This window comes from Poromitra crassiceps (genome assembly GCF_964638095.1).
Source record: "Poromitra crassiceps genome assembly, chromosome: 15".
NCBI classification, from domain to species: domain Eukaryota; kingdom Metazoa; phylum Chordata; class Actinopteri; order Beryciformes; family Melamphaidae; genus Poromitra; species Poromitra crassiceps.
In genome coordinates, this window is record NC_139634.1 from 14,268,283 (window position 1) to 14,282,206 (window position 13,924).

The 13,924-nt window shown below is 45.8% G+C and overlaps 2 protein-coding genes across 2 annotated transcripts in view; both read left to right on the forward strand.

Moving 5' to 3' along the window:
* LOC310790632 (histone H3.2) overlaps positions 1 to 13,924 on the forward strand; it is a gene marked incomplete at its 3' end in the record, with an annotated part of 494,832 nt that overhangs the window by 412,650 nt on the left and 68,258 nt on the right. The gene's annotated exons all lie outside the window — the stretch shown is intronic.
* slit3 (slit homolog 3) overlaps positions 1 to 13,924 on the forward strand; it is a gene marked incomplete at its 5' end in the record, with an annotated part of 417,236 nt that overhangs the window by 398,216 nt on the left and 5,096 nt on the right. The gene's annotated exons all lie outside the window — the stretch shown is intronic.

Genomic DNA, 13,924 nt, shown 5'->3' on the forward strand with positions numbered 1-13,924 from the left:
TGACAGGGGAGAGGCAGCAGAAGAGCACTGGTGCACTGAATAGGCCTGGTTTTCAAAGGCGCAAAGCGCTAAATTTACGGCAGGTGCGAAGATAGCAGTACGCCGAGATTTAAGGCCGACACGCCCACTTTGGCCCATTCTGGGACTGCGCCACGCCCATTCGGCCTAAAGCGCATTTGGCAGCGTAAAGCCATATTGATATCGTCCCAAAACAGGCGCAAGGCACGTTTTTTTGCGTTTAAGGCCCGTTTTAGCGCCGAAGGCCTGTGGGAGAATAGGGCCCAATGACTTTAGGCCCGACACGAACTGGCTCAGATTCCTGCAAGTCAGATATTATGTTCGTTCCAAGGTTCACACCTTTGAAGCGCTCCCAAATTAACATGCTTTTTTCGATGTTTTGCTGAGCCCTCCTCACTCCAAGCATCTTATCTCTAGATTTGAATGTCTGTTTGACAACTGCAATACGGACTCTACTGAGAGGATTAGACAAGCGTGGCAAGGGGAACTCAGTGTTGATTTATCTAATATTATATGGGAAAGGATTCTGTCTGTGGTACAACTCTGTTCAGTCAATAGCAGACACCAGCTGATCAAATTTAAAGTTGCTCACCGTCTTCACTATTCCAAGCATAAGTTGCACAAGTTCTTCCCTTCTGTCTCACCACTGTGTGACAGGTGTCACATGTCAGAGGGCACTCTGTCTCATGCCTTCTGGTTCTGCCCTTCACTGACGGGATTCTGGACCAAAATATTTGACTGGTACTCTAGGGCAGCGATACTCAACTGGCAGCCCGCAGGCCACATGCGGCCCGCGGGCGCCCCCTGTGTGGCCCGCGATGGAATTGCAAAAAAAAAAAAAAAAAAAAAAAACATTTTTTACAGTGCACCTGAACGCAACATGCAAGATACCCGCTGAATAAGTATCCAAATGTTCATGTCATTCTGGCCAATACTCCACTTCTGTTATAGCATTTCAGTCTGGAATATGGAATATCTTTCAATAATCTATGATTTAGCTGCTAAATTGTCAAATACCGCCGTCTGCTCGCTACCCAGGCACTTATGTATGTACTTAACCTAACTAACTATCCGGTGTGCACAACATTGTCAGACTAAACTCCGGCTGACACCCCAAAAACCTACAATCCGCTAGAGAAAAATGTATATTGATTGTTTATTAACTGGCCCCTGGCCTTCTATCATTTCACGAAAGTGGCCCCCGGGCAAAGCAAGTTGAGTATCCCTGCTCTAGGGCCTACAAGATAACCCTCCAGCCGGAGACAGAACTTGCCATCTTCGGCTGCTCTGAGTCCTCTCTGAACTTCCCTACAGCGGTGCAAGAGTCTCTAACACAGGGGACAACTGTTGCCAAAAAACTAATTCTAAAGGAATGGAAATCCCCCTCTCCACCTTCCTTTCAATTGTGGTTGACGGACATGACTTCTGTTATACGGATGGAGAGACTTAGATTCCCTGAGGACCAATTCACTCAAGAAGTTTTCGGCTGTCTGGGATCCGTTTCTAGCGTACCTCGATGAGGTTAGGGGCGCCGGGTGACTCCTGGTTGGTTTCTCGTGGCCCTCTTGCGTGTGATCCCATGTATAATATCTCTTACAAGCACATAAACACCTTATGTGGCTAGTAGCACCACAGTGTAATCCGAATATACAGTATATGTATTTATTGTTGGTGGGGGTTTTTTCTTCTTTCTTTTCTTTTCCTGTGTCTGAGCCTGTTCGTCTCTTCTGTTTGTATATTGTTAAAAAAAAAAAAAAAAAAAAAAGATAATGACTTTAGCAGCAAATTGGATTTGCCTGTAATGTAATGTGAACTGTAATGTGACTATATTCATTATAATCTACAGAATTTAAATTTTGCTGAGACTCAACATGGTTTAAGTTATTTTAAGTTACAAAAAGCACACCCAATCACACTTGCACATTAAGCTCATACTCTCTCTCTCTCTCTCTCTCTCACACACACACACACACACACACACACACACACACACGCGCGCGCTCACACATCTTTAAAATGCTTTATTTGCACTTGAGAATAGAATAAGCACACATGTAAACACACAGGAGATTCCAGTATTACAGAGTTAATTTTAGGATGCACAAAGTAGGTGTTAACTTGGCTGTGCACACACAAAACCACAGGCATATTCTTTCTCCCGCACACACACACACACACACACACACACACACACACACACACACACACACACACACACACACACACACACACACACACACACACTCTCTCACATATCCATATCCCAGCACTTCCCTCAATAAACAAACACAAAGAATTCCTTTGCGCTCCTGAGCAGACAGTTACGTCCCTGAGAAAAAACCCACCAAAACTCTCCGTAAGTCAAACTTCAAACAGCAGAGACAATAGGCCTCATTCAGTGTACGAGTGAGCCAGAGAGGCCCTGTAAGCCCTCGGATATTACATAATAAACTATGGAGGCAATTTAATAGGAATGGATATTCCATGGTAAGTTATGGAAACAGCAAGGGTGATCCAGGCAGAGCACATGCTAGTGTTTCCAGTGCTTATTTGTAGGACATATACTGTACCATTTCAGCTATTTGTGACACATTTTACACTATGTGGGCACTCCCCTTTTATTGATTTGTCAATGTTGTATTTTCAGCCAACCAGGTAAACCTTTTCAAGAGGCACCTGCCCAATAATACAGCAACAATAAAACAAACATACAACTTGCAAAGAAGCAACATACAACATTGTTATTGTGTTAAATGCAAGAATAATCACACAATAGGCTAGCATAAACTTTCAAAATCCATGTATGAGCTGTATGGTTACAGTAATGCGTTACTTTGTAATGTTACCCCCAACACTGGCAGAGATACAACGTATTCAGAAGTTGTATATTTTTTGCTGCAGCCATTTCATGCAGTTAAATTATTGTGATATAAATAATCCACTAGCTTTATTCTATACTTAGTATTCTTCTGAGCTGCCATAAAGTATTTAAAATATAGGATGCATTGGTAGCTGTTGTACCAAGATATGTGGCTGGAGTTCTGCAAGAAACTGCAAACAAGTTCTCACAGTCAGGTGAAAAACACATCTGGACCAAATGTTGACCTTTCAGTAACTAAGAAAAACAGCCTTGATTTCAGAATGACCACCATGTGTTTTTGAGTTTAAAAACAATACAATGTATAAAGTGTTATGACTTTAATTTGTAGTGAATTTTTCTCAACAGACAGAAGATCATGTAATCCTTCAAGTGATGTTAAAAAAAATCACCCAAATTGGAGTTACAAGGTTTTCACATGACGGGCGGCTTTAGCTCAGGAGGTAGAGCGGGTCGGCCAATGACGCAAGGGTTGGCGGTTCGATCCCCGCTCCCTCCCAGCTGCTGTCGTTGTGTCCTTGGGCAAGACACTTAACCCTCCTTGCTCCCGATGGTGTGTAGGCACCCTGCGTGGTAGCCTGCCGCCATTGGTGTATGAATGGGTGAATGTAGACTATCTACTGATTGTAAAGCGCTTTGGATAAAAGCGCTATATAAATGCAGGCCATTTAGGCCATTTACATGACGTGAAGACAACATTTTCCATTATAGTTTTGTTCCCATATTCAGTCCTCATTGCTTCAGGTAATATTACCTGGGAATATATTGCTACATGGTCTATTATATAAACCTGACAAACCCAATCAGCTAGAGAGAAAAAAGGCACGTGGCTGTAATCATAAAAGGGAATATATAAATATATTTCTTACAGATACAGTATCCATTTATAAATGTACTCAATTCATTGTGCTCATCTGCAGTATATAGCAATACTTGAATCTATTCTGTCAGTCCTTACAGAGGAACACAGAAACCAATTGAAGAGCAAAAGATAAGAGTGGATCAAAAGAGATAAGGAAGGAAAGGGGGAATGTGTAAGAAAGAAAGAGGCAATCGTTGTCTGACTGTACATTCAAGTCGAGAAGGAGAGAGAGAGACCATGTCCGTCTTTGTCGTGATTGGCTCCTATTGATTCTGTCTGCTTCTCTGTCTATATTGTCTGTACCAGAAGCAGAGAGAGAGAGAGAAAGAAAGACAGACAGACAGAGGGAGAGAGATGCAAGAGAACTATACAAGGTACAAGAGCCAATAGCATGTATTGTCCCGAGGGAAATTCAGTTTGTAAGGCCAGGCCAGCATAGAAAACAGTGCACATGACAGAAAGGAGTGGATAACACATTCACTAGTCAACAGCAGTCACGGATACAGGTATGTTATGGTATAGATATAGGTACATGTAAAGGTGTGACGTGTAGCATGCATCAATAAATCAGAGCCACATTCACAACAGTATGGGCAGCCTCTGCCTCTACAGTATAGTGTGTTAAACACTGTGTGCCAGCAGGTCGGATGCCACCGCAAATCTCCTGTATTGCTTTACGTAAATAAAACACGAAAGATGACGCTTTTCTTCCAGCAGAAATGGAACTAAAGCTTTCTAAAAGCTTGCTAAAGTTTCCTCATAATAAGGCTGATGGAAAAAATTACTTTCCAACATGTTTATCCATGTTTACAGTATCCTCTGAAACAGGAAGTAACAGGGTTTATGGGAAATGTGGTCTTTGATAAACACTATATAGCACCAACAATACCACTGGTGTGGATCAAAAGGTTTAATTTGTTTTACAGTAATGATTATACCAAGCTATCACACTTAATCTGATAATGATATGTTGATGCTGCCCGTGGCACCTTTAAATGATCAAACCGGTCAGTGTAGTTATGTCAACTGGAAATTAATGAATGGAGGGAGAGAGGAGAGAGATGGGAGAAAAAGGGAGGTGAGAGAGAGAGAGAGAGAGAGAGGTTGAGCAAAAGTAAGAGGAGAAAGAAGATAGAAGACGGGGAGAGAAATGAGCTGATTTTTTGATTGATTGATTGGATTAATTGATTTGGTTTGATTGGCCTGTAACCACTTCAGGGATTAAGTGATCAAGGCGATCTGATGTTTTATATTGCCATTGTTCCTCCCCTGTTGCAGTGAAGTCAGCTGCTGAAAGCTGTGTAAGCGCAGATCATTTGGCATACGTAAGCATTGTATCAGTGTGGGTAAATCACATATCCTGTATACAATGACCTTTGATAAACTGATGCATACAAACAACTTAATTACAATAACAATGTGATGCTTTATTGATCTTGGTAGGAACATTTCTTTCCACTTGCCCCCTCCAGGGAGGCCATTGTGCCGGGTCAGGTACAGAGCAGCGGCCCTGGAGCCGTGAGGGGAGTCAATGACTTGCTCAAGGACACTTCAGCAGCGCAGATGTCTGCCAGCAGGTGGCCTGGGTTGAGGGACGGTCTCATAAAGCACATGGACAATGGACTTTGCCACCTGATCTTGTTTGCTGCAGATCTTTGCAGCATGTCTATGTTCTGTTTCCACGACGACATTCTGCTTCTTCACGTAAATGCGGATATTCCGTAATGGAGATATGAAGATTAGATCCCGAATATGAATATATGCTAATGTCTCACACGAAGTGAAAGCAAAAAAAAAAGGACGACAAGAGGAAGGGATGGTTAGAGAGGAAGGAAGGATAGAATGAAGGAATGGAAACGAAGGGGTGAGTCAAATTAGGCATTGGCACAGATGGGGAGGGGCGGAGCGAGAGAGTTGAAAAGGTTGAAGGAGAGAGGAGAGGAGTGGCAGAGGGAGGGAGGGATAGATGGATAGACAGAGAGATTGATGGCTAGAGAGATAGAGAGATAGCCAGACGGATGGACTGATGCAGCATGGAAGAGATGAATGAAACAACAGGCAACATGATAAACAGATAACCGGGCAGAATAGGTTTTCCCGCCAGAGGAGCGGGGGGGGGAAGGGAGGGGTAAAAGAGATGGGTAGAAACGGTCGAAAGAGAAGAGCATGAGACACGGTTGACTGGCAGGAGGGATGAGAGAGGAGCGAGGGATGACAGAGGGATAGAGTGAAAGAGGGGGGAAGCAGAGGGGAAAAGTAAACCACAGAGTGAGTCAGGGAATTATCCTTGTCTGGTCCTGTTAGCTTGACATGGGCCACGCCTGGTGGAGGGGGGGGGGGGGGGGGGCTGAGAAAGTGTACAACAGTGAGCGAGAGACTCAGAAAGTACATGAGACAGACAAAGAGAGAGAGACTCAGGGAAAAAGAGAGACAGAAAGCAAGAGAGGGAGAGAGAGGAGAACAGAAAGATCCATAGAATCAAACCAAACCTGAGCCCAATGCTAAGCACTAAGTAAACACTGTCTCCGTGTTATGTTTAGCATTAGCCAATCTGGAACCAGAGGAGGCCCGGCTCCAAGCATGGGGCTCAATTTACCACAAGCCCCCATGTATCCGCCTCATATGTGCCATGGTTTGATTGCATGAAGCCTGAGCAGTGCACATGCCCTCTCTTATCTGGCCTCGTTTGGAAATGAGGCACAGTAGAAGGTCCTGCCACCACTCAACTCCACGGATGCTGTCACTTATTGAACCAGCACGATGTGAGCGCAGCCTCTCTGCCACATCCCTGATGTGGCTTCATATAGCTGCTGCCAGTTCCTCTTGGGTTGTCCTCTCTTCCAGTGGTTGTTCAGCTGAGGGCCAGGGACCAGTGCCAGTCCCTGCCAGGGACCAGTGCCAGTCCCTGGGATGTTTGTGAGCGAGCGGTCCCTTGGGCCGGTTATCTGGTGCAGAGACCGGAGAGAACAGGAACGGGCCATTTTCGCTCAAGCCACATTTTGACGAAGTGCAGGAACGCAGCGGCGGTGGCCAGACCCAACACACACTAATGCAAAACTAATGCGGGTAAAAGGGCAAATTAGTGAGTCACCTCGGTTGTAGCCATTAACATTTGGCTCTAACATGCAGATTCTATCATGTTTGGGGTTTTTGACAGTTGTCAGACAGATGAAGGATTATCTGGGCTGGGCCATGAAAGAGAGGGGTGAAGGGGAGGAGGCGTTTCACACTGCTGGGGCTTCTCTGGAGGCCTGCAGGTTCACACACACACACTCTCTCACACTCTCTCTCACACACACACACACACACACACACACACACACACTGAAGTGTCACAGCATGCACAGTATGGGACATTGGGATGCAAAGCTATCTGCTTACATGCATATAGACTCAATATACAGAGATGCCCACACACAGTCAGGTACACTTATAACAGTAGATGTCATAGAGAATTCCATACTGGAATGGCACCCTTTGGCAGCCATCTTGCCTGGGTACACTTCTCAGCTGACTGTCATTGGAATCAATGGTGAAAGTGGCTTATGCTGCCATTATACTTATATTTTTTTTAACAAAACATAACTTCTTCTTTTTTTTATCTAAAGTGGGCACACGGTGGTGCAGTGGTAAGCACTATCGCCTCACAGCTCGAAGGTCGTGGGTTCGATTCCCACCTGGGACGATGTGAACGCTGAAGGAATGCGTGCCCGTCCTCGAGTGCCCACCGCCCGGGTGGGGTCGTCAAAAGGGCCTTTCTGTGTGGAGTTTGCATGTTCTCCCCGTGCCTCCCGGGGGTTTCCTTCATATAGGAACCCCCTTCACAAAAATATGCAATATCCTGGTTGCTAATGTGGTTCCTCCTCTGGTCGTTAAGGGCGCCTGTTCAGAGGGAGGGGAACTGGTTGGAATAGCGTGATCCTCCCACGTGCTATGTCCTACCGGTGAAGCTTCCTCTGTCAGGTGGAAAGAAGCGGCTGGCTGACTGCCCATGTCTCGGAGGAAGCATGGAGCCAGTCTCGGCTCTCCCCAGATCGGCAGAGGATGGAGTAGCAACCAGGATTGAGAAATCAAGTGAGCACTAATGGGGGATAAAATGGGATAAAAAATCGGGAAAAAAACATAAAAAAAAAAAAAAAAAAAAGTGGGTAAGACAACTGCAACCAAAATGATACCAAATGTGTACCATTCCAATGACGGCCAGGTGAGAAGTGTAAGAGTTATCATGTAATGTCACATCTACTGTAACTATATATGCAGGTACGCACGTACATGTACATCTACAACACGGGCCGGAGGGAGAAACAGGGTTTGAAAAGTGAGTGGACAGACAGGGAGATGCCTCCCAAAAATAGAGCAAAAAGCAACAGGATAAAGAGAAAAGTGCAGGAGACACACAGAGAGGGAGAGAGAGGGTGGGGAGACAGAGAGAGGGAGAGAGAGAGAGGGAGACAGAGAGAGGGAGAGAGAGGGTAGGGAGACAGAAAGAGGGAGAGAGAGGGTGGGGAGACAGAGAGAGGGAGAGAGAGGGTGGGGAGACAGAGAGAGGGAGAGAGAGGGTGGGGAGACAGAGAGAGGGAGAGAGAGGGTAGGGAGACAGAGAGAGGGAGAGAGAGGGTGGGGAGACAGAGAGAGGGAGAGAGAGGGTAGGGAAACAGAGAGAGGGAGAGAGAGGGTAGGGAGACAGAGAGAGGGAGAGAGAGGGTGGGGAGACAGAGAGAGGGAGAGAGAGGGTAGGGAGACAGAGAGAGGGAGAGAGAGGGTAGGGAGACAGAGAGAGGGAGAGAGAGGGTGGGGAGACACAGAGAGGGAGAGAGAGGGTGGGGAGACAGAGAGGGAGAGAGAGGGTGGGGAGACACAGAGAGGGAGAGAGAGGGTGGGGAGACACACAGAGAGGGAGAGAGAGGGTGGGGAGACACACAGAGAGGGAGAGAGAGGGTGGGGAGACACACAGAGAGGGAGAGAGAGGGTGACAGAAAGAGAGCGAGGTGAAGGTGTAGAAGTCCTTCAGTGTGCCCTCATTAGCAACAGATGAAAGTGTTGTTTATGCATGCACAGTGTTGAATGTGTGTGTGCGCGTGCGTGTGTGTGTGTGTGTGTGTGTGTGTGTGTGTGTGTGTGAGAGAGAGAGTGTGTGTGTGTGTGTGTGTGTGTGCGCGCGCGCATGCGTGTGTGTATGTGTGATGGAGAGAGAGAGAGAGAGAGTGTGTGTGTGTTGTGTATTAATGCGCTGCCCTTTACTAAATGCCACACTAATCTCCCATCAGGTCAAAGAGCGCACGTCTACTGTTATTCATCAGCCAGCGACAGAGGGGGCGATGCAGGGAGGGATAAGCAGGATGAAAGGAGGAAGTTCTGAGAGAGAAAAGTAGAGACAAAGCAAGCAACAGAGGGAGGGGGAGAGAGGAGTGAGGGGGGAGGAGTGGAGAGAGGAGGGAGGGGGGAGGGAGGGGGGAGAGAGAGAGGGAAAGTGGGAGATGGAGAGAGAGAGGAGGATAGTGTGGAGGGACGATGATGGATAGACAGGGAAAGATGGATAGAGGAAGAAAGGGATGCAGTGGCTTGATGAGGCAGAGGACCACTTGTTCCACTATACTGACTTGCCCGGTTACGTTCCTCCACCGTTAAAAACGAAAGGACAAACGTTGTCATTTAGGCAACAAAGCAACTTGGTTAGGTTTAGGCAACAAAGCAACTTGGTTAGGGTTAGGCAACAAAGCAACTTGGTTAGGTTTAGGCAACTAAAGCAACTTGGTTAGGTTTAGGCAACTAAAGCAACTTGGTTAGGTTTAGCCAACTAAAGCAACTTGGTTAGGTTTAGGCAACTAAAGCAACTTGGTTAGGTTTAGCCAACTAAAGCAACTTGGTTAGGTTTAGGCAACTAAAGCAACTTGGTTAGGTTTAGCCAACTAAAGCAACTTGGTTAGGTTTAGGCAACTAAAGCAACTTGGTTAGGTTTAGCCAACTAAAGCAACTTGGTTAGGTTTAGGCAACAAAGCAACTTGGTTAGGTTTAGGCAACAAAGCAACTTGGTTAGGGTTAGGCAACAAAGCAACTTGGTTAGGTTTAGTCAACAAAGCAGCTTGGTTAGGTTTAGGCAACAAAGCAACTTGGTTAGGTTTAGGCAACAAAGCAACTTGGTTAGGTTTAGCCAACTAAAGCAACTTGGTTAGGTTTAGGCAACAAAGCAGCTTGGTTAGGTTTAGGCAACAAAGCAACTTGGTTAGGTTTAGGCAACTAAAGCAACTTGGTTAGGTTTAGGCAACAAAGCAACTTGGTTAGGGTTAGGCAACAAAGCAACTTGGTTAGGGTTAGGCAACAAAGCAACTTGGTTAGGTTTAGCCAACAAAGCAACTTGGTTAGGTTTAGGCAACTAAAGCAACTTGGTTAGGTTTAGGCAACAAAGCAACTTGGTTAGGGTTAGGCAACAAAGCAACTTGGTTAGGTTTAGGCAACAAAGCAACTTGGTTAGGGTTAGGCAACAAAGCAACTTGGTTAGGTTTAGGCAACAAAGCAACTTGGTTAGGGTTAGGCAACAAAGCAACTTGGATAGGTTTAGCCAACTAAAGCAACTTGGTTAGGTTTAGGCAACTAAAGCAACTTGGTTAGGTTTAGGCAACTAAAGCAACTTGGTTAGGTTTAGCCAACTAAAGCAACTTGGTTAGGTTTAGGCAACTAAAGCAACTTGGTTAGGTTTAGGCAACAAAGCAACTTGGTTAGGGTTAGGCAACAAAGCAACTTGGTTAGGGTTAGGCAACAAAGCAACTTGGTTAGGGTTAGGCAACAAAGCAACTTGGTTAGGTTTAGCCAACAAAGCAACTTGGTTAGGTTTAGCCAACAAAGCAACTTTGACACCTTTGACACCTAACACCTTTATTTGCATGTTAACTTTATTAATCAGACGCTGCTCAATAAAGAACAGGCATGATTAAAGGAAAATGATTTTAAAATTCGATAGCACCCCGGTTTAGGAGAGAGCCTCGTTCTGACTGCCTGACCTGAGTTTGGCTCTTGAAAACCGCGGTGCTGCGGTGAAAAACAGACAGCCAGTCCTTTTGGACATTATAGGTTTAAAACGCTCAGAAGCCAGTCACCCATCCTCTTCCTGAAACCTTATAGGCCTGAAACTACGGGCGCGCATTCCTCAAAGCCAACATCAAAAAGCTTCCAATCCGTTCCTGAAAACGACAAATTTCATCTGAACGGAGCGGCCGGCTTCAATGAAAGAAGGAAAACAGCGGAGGAGCTCGCCGCTCAGCAGCTGCCTTCTCAGCAACGACTAATTGAGGTTACCACGGCAATATGGGCCCGGGATGGCTGTCTGCTCAACATCAGTTTAACCAGATTGGGCTGCTAAACACACACTCAGACACACACACACACACACACACACACACACACACACACACACACACATATGCAAACACACACACACACTCACAGAATCACTGGCAAACGCACACAAAAACACACACTCATTAAGGCAAATGACACATGTATCGAACACACAAACATGCAGAAGCACCCCCCCCCACACACACACACACACACTTCCATGAAAAGAAATCACACACAAAAGAGACAGTACCACATAATCTAAAACACTATTCACACACGCACACACACACACACACACACACACACACACACACACACATGCACGCACCACAAATGTGGTTTAGGAAAGCTTGTAAGTAAATGATAGCAGTGCCTAATTAGATTTAACAGGGCAAGTAGATTGGTGCGGTTGTTTTCTAATCCGAATATATTTTTTCACTTTGAGATAAAGTCAACGACCGGTAATTATTTCTGGGTTTGCTTTTGATCCAGTTATAAAAAGGCAGTTTTGGGTTTTAGGATTTTTTTTTAATTTAATTTAATTTTTTTCGTAACGTTTGTGTGCGTGTGTGTGTGTGTGCGCGTGTGTGTGTGCGCGCGTGCATAAGCATTCAGTGTGTATTTGACTCTGGACTCACAGGAAATTGACTTCCCCTGCAGGCTTGGACGAACAGAATGAGAGTAAGAGGGAGGCAGTTGAAATCTGCGACGGCCGTGTGTTTGTTTTTATTGAATTCCATAATGGGCTGCTTTTAACTAATACACCGGGCCAACCCAGCAACTTCAAAGAGCATGACACACACACACACACACATATATGGACAGACGTATGCACACACTCTCACACACACATATGCATAATTACATAGAAACACACACAGACAGATGTATGCACAAACACACGCACGCGTCTCAGTCAGGTTCTGGAAAACGTCCACTTGTCAAAACATTGATGAAGCCTGATATTGCCAAACATCAAACACACATAAACACACGGACACACACACACACACACACGTACGTACACACACACACACACACACACACACACACACGTACGTACACACACACACACACACACACACACACACACACACACACACACATACTAGCCTGAAGGGTTTGGAAACACTGGCCACTGGTCATCTATTGCCACCCAGTGGTGGTCTGGTGCCATAGCAGGTTCAGAATTGTGTCAAAATGAGTGTTCGATTCAAAGCTGTGCAAAAAAAAATCAACGTGACAAAGCCTTCAGCTGTGTGAGCCACTCGCGGTCGAGACACCCGAACACATGTAGAAGGAGATGCCAGCCTTTGGGATGAAAGGAAGGAAGTAGAAGGGAAGGGGATGTTGGAGTGTGGCGGCAGAGCGGATCAGCTGACGGGACACGAGAGGAGACGAGGATGACGAAACAGAGAGAGGGGCGATAACAATAGATTCAAGTGGGAGAGAGGAGAGGAAGGGAGTGTGGAAATGGATGAGGTAAAGAGAAAGAAGAGGGGGAATAAGAAGAGAGCAGGGGAGAAGGAGAGAGAGCTAATCTTTCAGGTTAGCAGACCATCATTTTGCTTGGTTGCAGCGGGCCTGTTTGAGAGCATTATTACATTACATGGCTTCTAATGGAAACCATATATGTGTCTGTGTTGGGTCTACAGTGAAGTAGGAGCTTGTACTTGAGAAACCGCTGGCTAAATGCTGAGCTAGACTGATGTTCAGGGGAAAAAGCACAAAATGAGTTTTTGCTGCTGTTGTTGACTGCATTAGTTTTGTTCTCTTTCATTATTGCCTACCGTGTAAAGTCAACTTAAGGACTAACCATTCAAAAGTAGCGTAAAATCCCTTACATATATATGGAGGGAATAGCGTGATCCTCCCACATGCTACGTCCTGCCGGTGAAATTTCCTCGCTGTCAGTTGAAAAGAAGCGGCTGGCGACTGCACATGTATCGGAGGAAGCATGTGCTAGTCTCGGGCTCTCCCCAGATCAGCAAAGGGGGTGGAGCAACGACCGGGACAGCAGGTCAAATTGGCCAAGTACAATTGGGGAGAAAAACCGGGGGAAATTCGTGTTGGGGGGGGGGGGACATTGCAAAAAAAAAAAATCCTGATTCCTGATCGGTCTGTTTTCTCCTTCTTCTATTATTAGAATGATATATGTTCTGTCTCCTTCACAGTGTTTTTCTTCTTTTGAATGATCAGTTTTTAGTTTAAATGTTGTGCTGGCCCGCCTCCAGAACTCACGACCCCGGTTCCATTGGCTGTTAATGTAACACTACTGTAATCTGAATGCTCTATAAACAGCTGCCAATCAAAGCTGACTGGAGGCTCCTTAGCTAGTTAGCCAATAAGAGCCTGCAGACACAGGGCAGTATTGTCTTGATGTTTAGCTATGGGAGTCTGGAACAGACCACCAGCGGAAAGACTGGCCTCTGTGTTTCTGATCTTTTGCTTGTTTTCTCCGGGTTTGGGAAAGGAGGAACTTGGTTGAACGGAGGCACAACTCAACTTTACCACCCCACCATCTCTCTCTCTCTCTCTCCCTCTCTCGCTCATTTGGCTGTGCCAAACCACTGTCTCTATAGCTGTCTGTCTCCCCTCCAGCAAAAACCACTTAGTGGGGGAATCTCAGACACACACAAAAGCACACACTTTCTTCTCAGGGTCAGACAGGGTGCAAAAGGTCATGATCCCGACACATTGCAGCCTCCTCTTCAGGGAAAAATTGTTTCCCCTGAAATATCAGCGGTCCAGCAACAAGGCCCCTTTCTCAAGCGCCTTAAGGGTCCTTAAACTGCTGCCGTCTGGGTGCTAAAGTGAGTCAATTGCGT